Source organism: Phoca vitulina, unplaced genomic scaffold (genome assembly GCF_004348235.1).
Source record: "Phoca vitulina isolate PV1807 unplaced genomic scaffold, GSC_HSeal_1.0 scaffold55, whole genome shotgun sequence".
Classification (NCBI taxonomy): Eukaryota; Metazoa; Chordata; class Mammalia; order Carnivora; family Phocidae; genus Phoca; species Phoca vitulina.
In genome coordinates, this window is record NW_022589758.1 from 8,494,738 (window position 1) to 8,503,598 (window position 8,861).

Consider the following 8,861-nt stretch of genomic DNA (forward strand, 5'->3'; position numbering starts at 1 on the left):
AACTAAAGCTAGACAGCTTGGTATAAGCTTCAGAGAAATCACCACATGTGTGGCTCATGTGTGGACAATATTCATGCCCGTGGCTATGTGGCCACTCAGAAAGATTGCTAGAGACATTCAAGGTGCAGACCAGGGAAATACGTCAGATTGCCAATGCTTGCCCTCACTCCACCTGAAGATGCTTGGAACCCGACATCTAGAAATCTCCACTGGCTGTTCTCCAAAGTAAAAAACTGAATCTATTATAATTGCTACAACTATTAACCTTTGTTTTTCTTTTGTTTTCATAGAAAAGCTTCTCATTAAATTACCTGATTGCTCACATCATATAAAGGCCTAATTGAGGTGGAAGCTCACCTACAGCACCACATCCCAAAATGAAACATCTCCACGTTCATTCTGCCCTAAGTAATCATGAAGATATGGAATTGCTAGTACATCATGTTGTGCCTGTGTAAATAACATTTCGACACATATTTGAGTTACTTAACTGGTTAAATCTTGGCTCCTGGGAATCTCTACTCTGGGAAAATTTTCAATCTTTGACTACTGTTCTCCTTAGAGTCCTATTAACCTCTCTAGTGCATTGTGTACTCAACGCCTGTTGGCAGCCACCCACATGCCAAATGGTATCCATCAAGATAAGGCAACTGGGTGAAATAAACAATAACCCCATAAATGATAAAGATGGTAACTACATGGCCCTCTGGCATGACATCTTAACTGGATGAAAACACCAAATGTGGGATTTTTCAGCCTGACTACATCAACAGTGGTAACTGAGAACAATGCTATCCTGGTTGGTCATACTCTCAGCCTGCTGAGAGAATAACCAGAAGGGAGGATTTGTTAAAATCAAAAACAAATGAGGACCAGCCTTGAGAATTCTCTGAGCAGACAAAACCAGTTTAGTCATACAAAGAAAGCTTAATTTAGCTTATTTTGCTAGATTAACTTGACCTGGGTCATTTCTTGCTTATACCTCTGGAAATCATAAGCAAAACTTGAACTGTTTCCCAGGATTGATATGAGATAACCACTGGCCAATTCCCCATCATTTAAGAAATTTCTAATATTATAACCAATCACTATGGAGAATAAACAGTCATTGTCTTATTACATAAGGTGCTTTGTAACAGTATACCCCTGGAGCCTCATCCATGTTTTGGTTTGAGTGCTCACGTGTGCAAACTGTCTTTCTGATGTGTGCACAATAAACTTTTACTAATTACTAATTCAGTGGTTCATGGGTTTGACTTCTGTTATTTTTGAACTTTAACACATGAATGCAGTATATCGTTCCAGGGATGTAAGGTGTATATTAGAACCTCTTCATTACCCAAGGATTACCTTGATGCCTCCATGTCTAACTCATGGGAAGGAAAGGGACCTTGTACAGAGATTTAGACCCTCTCTTTATTCATGGCGTGTACACAACCCACCATAAGGTATTTAGCCTGGGAAGCTACACAACAGAACTCCACAGGAAAAAATAGTTTGGTTCCATACTTAAAAACAAAAAACCCTACTGTCTTATCTAAATGATTAATAAATGTAGTCATTTCAAAAAAATGTAGTCCTTTCTTAAAATTTTAAAGGACTTTGTTTTATTTATATAACAATAAAATCATTTCCTACTTCAATTAAGGCAAACATTGTTATTGACTGATTACATGAATTTACCTGAATAATCAAGTCAACTATTACCAATACCAAATTCATTTTAATTTCCATGGAATGTCATGCACAGAATTATAGAAGATGGGAATCACAACAAAAACATGCTTTACTCTTTCCTTCCCTCCTTACAGCATATTCTGCTTTAATGATATTTGTGAAGGAGTAAGATAGTACAAGGAACTTTTTTCTAGTATCAAGTGAGCTTTAAAAATATATACAGGGGAGGAGTAAGATGGCGGGAGGAGTAGGAGACCTACATTTCATCTGGTCCCAGGAATTCAGCTGGATAGGGATCAAACCATTCTAAGCACCTACGAACTCAACAGGAGATCGAAGAAAAGAATAGCAGCAACTCTCTGAACAGAAAAACGACCACTTTCTGGAAGGTAGGACGTGCGGAGAAGTGAATCCGAGGCGATATTCGGGAGGATAGACGGCAGGGGAGGGGGCCTCCGTCGGCCGCTTCTGGCAAGTGATAGAGCCGCGGAGCACAAAATCGGAACTTTTAGAAGTCGGCTCCACTGAGGGACGTCACTCCTGTGGCTAAGCTGCGGGAGGAACCCTCTCTGGGACAGTGTGGCCTCAGAACCCTTGGGGTCACAGAAAGACCGAGGGTGCCTGAGTGCGGCAGAGCTCCCAGGTATCGGAGCAGGGAAGCCAGCTGCAGAGACGGAGCCGAGGCGCGGGCTCTCAGCTTGGGGTTGTCATAAACCGTGATCTGCGGCACAGTCGGGCCACTGCTCCTCCAGCAGGGACCCAACAAGCGGCAGATCCGGGGAGACTCACCTTCTTCCGCCGGGAGGAGCGGCGGGGGAGCGCACCGCAGGGATCTGCTGGGTTTGGAGACTCCACACGGGGTCGGGTGCCAGAGATAGAAACGCTGGGTCACAGGCCGGGTGAGCACGGAGTGCGGCCGGAGACTGGGGAGACGGGAGTGACTGACTGCTTTTCTCTGGGGGCTCAGTGAGGAGTGGGGCCCCGAGTTTTTGGCTTCTACGGGGCGGAGATTGGGAGGCCACCATTTTCACTCTCATCCTCCGAAGCTGTACGGAAAGCTTGCAGGGAACAAAAGCTCCCGAGAGTAAACCCGAGTAGATTACGTAGCCTGGACCGGCAAGGGCAGGGCAATTCCGCTTCCGGTAGAGACATTTGGGAACCACGGCAACAGGCCCCTCCCCCAGAAGATCAGCGAGAACAGCCAGCCAAGACCAAGTTTACCCATCAATGAGAACAGCAGAAGGGGCGCCTGGGTGGCTCAGTTGGTTAAGCGACTGCCTTCAGCTCAGGTCATGATCCTGGAGTCCCGGGATCAAGTCCCACATCGGGCTCCCTGCTTAGCAGGAAGTCTGCTTCTCCCTCTGACGCTCCCCCCTCTCATGCTCTCTCTGTCTCTATCTCATTCTCTCTCTCAAATAAATAAATAAAATCTTTAAAAAAAAAAACAATGAGAACAGCAGAACTCCAGCGCTAGGGGAATACTGCACATAGAATTCATGGCTTTTTTTCCTATGATTCTTTAGTCTTTCAAAGTTAATTTTTATAATTTTCTTTTTCTATTTTTTTTTTGAATTTTTCTTTTTCCCTTTTTCAACCAACATCTTATCGATCCCTTTTTTTAAAAATCTTTTTTATTTTTCATTTTTAGAGTCATATTCTATCCCTTCATAGTAGTTAACCTTATTTTTGGTATATATATATAAGTTGTTCTCTCTTTAAAATTTTGGAATACAATTTCTTCTAAAAGACCAAAATATACCATAAATCTCTACTGTATGGCTTTTTTCTAGTCTCCTGCCTGATCACATTCTCTCCCCCCATTTTTTTTAATTTCTCTTCTTTCTTTTTTCACCAACTTCTTATCAATTCCTTTTATAAAATTTTTTATAATTTTCATCTTTACAGTCATATTCCATCCCTTCATTGTATTTACCCTTATTTTTGTACATATATAAGTTTTTCTTTCTTTAAAATTTTGGGAGGCAGTTTCTTCTAACAGTCCAAAATACACCCAAAATCTAGTGTGTGGCACTGATCTATGCACCAGCCTGATCATATTTGATCATATTCTTTTTTTTTTATCTTTTTCTTTTTCTTTTTTTTCTTTTTTCTTTCTTTCCCTTTCTTTTCCCCCGGTTTCAGGTTTTTTCTGATTTGTTTAGTGTATATTTTTCTGGGGTTGCTCTTACCCTGTTAGCATTTTGTTCTCTCATTCATCTATTCTCCTCTGGACAAAATGACAAGATGGACAAAATCACCTCAAAAAAAGGAACAAGATTAAGTACCAACCACCAGGGACCTAATCAATACGGACATTAGTAAGATGTCGGACTAGAGTTCAGAATGACGATTACAAAGATACTAGCTGGGCTTGAAAAAAGCATGGAAGATACTACAGAAACCCTTTCTGGAGAAATAAAAGAACTAAAATCTAACCAAGTCGAAATCAAAAAGGCTACTAATGAGGTGCAATCAAAAATGGAGGCTCTAACTGCTAGGATAAATGAGTCAGAAGAGAGAATTAGTGATATAGAAGACCAAATAATGGAAAATAAAGAAGCTGAGAAAAAGAGAGATCAACAACTACTGGATCACGAGGGCAGAATTTGAGAGATAAGTGATACCATAAGACAAAACAACATTAGAATAATTGGGATCCCAGAAGAAGAAGAAAGAGAGAGGGGCAGAAGGTATATTGGAGCAAATTATAGCAGAGAACTTCCCTAATTTGGGGAAGGAAACAGGCATCAAAATCCAGGAGGCACAGAGAACCCCCCTCAAAATCAATAAAAATAGGTCAACACCCCGACATCTAATAGTAAAACTTACGAGTCTCACAGACAAAGAGAAAATCCTGAAAGCAGCTCAGGAGAAGAGATCCGTACCCTACAATCGTAGAAACATTAGATTGGCAACAGACCTACCCACAGAGACCTGGCAGGCCAGAAAGGACTGGCATGATAGATTCAGAGCACTAAATGAGAAAAATATGCAGCCAAGGATATCCAGCTAGGCTGTCACTGAAAATAGAAGGAGAGATAAAAAGTTTCCAGGACAAACAAAAACTAAAGGAATCTGCAAACATGAAACCAGCCCTACAAGAAATATTGAAAGGGGTCCTCTAAGCAAAGAGAGAGCCTAAAAGTAACATAGACCAGAAAGGAACAGAGACAATATACAGTAACAGTAACCTTACAGGCAATACAATGGCACTAAATTCATATCTTTCAATAGTTACCCTGAATGTAAATGGGCTAAATGCCCCAATCAAAAGACAAAGGGTATCAGATTGGATAAAAAAAACAAGACCCATCAATATGCTGTCTGCAAGAGACTCATTTTAGACCCAAAGACACCTCCAGATTGAAAGCGAGGGGGTAGAAAATCATTTACCATGCTAACGGACACCAAAAGAAAGCTGGGGTGGCAATCCTTATATCAGACAAATTAGATTTTAAACCAAAGACTATAATAAGAGATGAGGAAGGATGCTATATCATACTTAAAGGGTCTATCCAACAAGAAGATCTAACAATTATAAATATCTATGCCCCAAACATGGGAGCAGCCAATTATATAAGCCAATTAATAACAAAAGCAAAGAAACACATTGACAACAATACGATAATAGTGGGGGAATTTAACACCGCCCTCACTGAAATGGACAGATCATCTAAGCAAAAGATCAACAAGGAAATAAAGACTTTAAATGACACACTGGACCAAATGGACCTCACAGATATATTCAGAACATTCCATCCCAAAACAACAGAATACACATTCTTCTCTAGTGCCCATGGAACATTCTCCAGAATAGATCACATCCTAGGTCACACACCAGTACCAAATCAGGTCTCAACCAGTACCAAAAGATTGGGATCATACCCTGCATATTTTCGGACCACAGTGCTTTGAAACTAGAACTCAATCACAAGAGGAAAGTCGGAAAGAACTCAAATACATGGAGGCTAAAGAGCATCCTACTAAAGAATGAATGGGTCAACCAGGAAATTAAAGAAGAATTTAAAAAAATCATGGAAACAAATGAAAATGAAAACACAACTGTTCAAAATCTTTGGGATGCAGCAAAGGCGGTCCTAAGAGGAAAGTATATAGCAATACAAGCCTTTCTCAAGAAACAAGAAAGGTCTCAAATACACAACCTAACCCTACACCTAAAGGAGCTGGAGAAAGAACAGCAAATAAAGCCTAAACCCAGCAGGAGAAGAGAAATAATAAAGATCAGAGCAGAAATCAATGAAACAGAAACCAAAAGAACAGTCGAATAGATCAATGAAACTAGGAGCTGGTTCTTTGAAAGAATTAACAAGATTGACAAATGGCCAGACTTATCAAAAAGAAAAGAGAAGTGACCCAAATAAATAAAATCATGAATGAAAGAGGAGAGATCACAACCAACACCAAAGAAATACAAACAATGGTAAGAACATATTATGAGCAACTATATGCCAGCAAATTAGATAATCTGGAAGAAATGGATGCATTCGTAGAGATGTATCAACTACCAAAACTGAACCAGGAAGAAATAGAAAACCTGAACAGACAGATAACCACTAAGGAAATTGAAGCAGTCATCAAAAATCTCCCAACAAACAAGAGCCTAGGGCCAGATGGCTTCCCCGGGGAATTCCACCAAACATTTAAAGAAGAATTAATACCTATTCTTCTGAAACTCTTCCAAAAAATAGAAATGGAAGGAAAACTTCCAAACTCATTTTATGAGGCCAGCATTACCTTGATCCCAAAATCAGACAAAGACCCCATCAAAAAGGAGAATTACAGACCAATATCCCTGATGAACATGGATGCCAAAATTCCCACCAAAATACTAGCCAATAGGATTCAACAGAACATTTAAAGGATTATTCACCACGCCTACATGGGATTTATTTCTGGGCCCCAAGCGTGATACAACATCCACAAGTCAAATAATTTGATACATCACATTAACAAAAGAAAGGACAAGAACCATATGATCCTCTCAATAGATGCAGAAAAAGCATTTGACAAAGTACAGCATCCTTTCTTGATTAAAACTCTTCAGAGTATGGGGATAGAGGGTACATACCTCAATATCATAAAAGATATCTACGAAAAACCCACAGCGAATATAATTTTCAATGGGGAAAAACTGAGAGCTTTTCCCCTAAGGTCAGGAACATGGCAGGGATGTCCACTATCACCACTGCTATTCAACATAGTACTAGAAGTCCTAGCCAGAGCAATCAGACAACAAAAAGAAACAAAAGGCATCCGAATCAGCAAAGAAGAAGTCAAACTCTCACTCTTTGCAGATGATATGATACTTTATGTGGAAAACCCAAAAGACTCCACCCCAAAACTGCTAGAATTCATACAGGAATTCAGTAAAGTGGCAGGATATAAGATCAATGCACAGAAATCAGTTGCATTTCTATACACCAACAAAAAGACAGAAGAAAGAGAAATTAAGAAGTCGATCCCATTTACAATTGCATCAAAAACCATAAGATACCTAGGAATACATCTAACCAAAGAGGCAAAGAATCTGTACTCAGAAAACTATAAAATACTCATGAAAGAAATTGAGGAAGACACAAAGAAATGGAGAAACGTTCCATGCTCATGGATTGGAAGAACAAATATTGTGAAGATGTCAATGCTACCTAGAGCAATCTACACATTCAATGCAATCCCTATCAAAATACCATCCACTTTTTTCAAAGAAATGGAACAAATAATCCTAAAATTTGTATGGAACCAGAAAAGACCCCGAATAGCCAGAGGAATGTTGAAAAGGAAAAGCAAAGCTGGCGGCATCACAATTCCGGACTTCCAGCTCTATTACAAAGCTGTCATCATCAAGACAGTATGGTACTGGCACAAAAACAGACACATAGATCAATGGAACAGAATAGAGAGCCCAGAAATGGACCCTCAACTCTATGGTCAACTAATCTTTGACAAAGCAGGAAAGAATGTCCAATGGAAAAAAGACAGTCTCTTCAACAAATGGTGTTGGGAAAATTGGACAGCCACATGCAGAAGAATGAAACTGGACCATTTCCTTACACCACACACAAAAATAGACTCAAAAATGGATGAAAGACCTAACTCTGAGACAGGAGTCCATCAAAATCCTAAAGGAGAACACAGGCAGCAACCTCTTTGACCTCAGCCGCAGCAATTTCTTCCTAGAAACATCACCAAAGGCAAGGGAAGCAAGGGCAAAAATGAACTATTGGGACTTCATCAAGATAAAAAGCTTTTGCACAGCAAAGGAAACAGTCAACAAAACCAAAAGACAACCGACAGAATAGGAGAAGATATTTGCAAATGACATATCAGATAAAGGGCTAGTATCCAAAATCTATAAGAACTTATGAAACTCAACACCCAAAGAACAAATAATCCAATCAAGAAATGGGCAGAAGACATGAAGAGACATTTTTCCAAAGAAGACATCCAAATGGCCAACAGACACATGAAAAAGTTCTCAACATCACTCGGCATCAGGGAAATCCAAATCAAAACCTCAATGAGATAGCACCTCACACCAGTCAGAATGGCTAAAATTAATAAGTCAGGAAACGACAGATATTGGTGAGGATGCGGAGAAAGGGGAACCCTCCTACACTGTTGGTGGGAAAGCAAGCTGGTGCAGCCACTCCAGAAAACAGTATGGAGGTCCTTAAAAAGTTGAAAATAGAGTTACCGTACGACCCAGCAATTGCACTACTGGGTATTTACCCCAAAGATACAAATGTAGGGATCCGAAGTGGTACGTGCACCCCAATGTTTATAGCAGCAATGTCCACAATAGCCAAACTATGGAAAGAGCCAAGATGTCCATCAACAGATGAATGGAAAAAGAGGTGGTATATATATATACAATGGAATATTATGCAGCCATCAAAAAAAACCCAAATCTTGCCATTTGCACGAAGTGGATGGAACTAGAGGGTATTATGCTAAATGAAATAATCAGAGAAAGACATATATCATATGATCTCACTGATATGAGGAATTCTTAATCTCAGGAAACAAACTGAGGGTTGCTGGAGGGATGGGGTGGATGAGTGATAGACATTGGGGAGGGTATGTGCTACGGTGAGTGCTGTGAATTGTGTAAGACTATTGAATCACAGACCTGTACCTCTGAAACAAATAATACATTATATGTT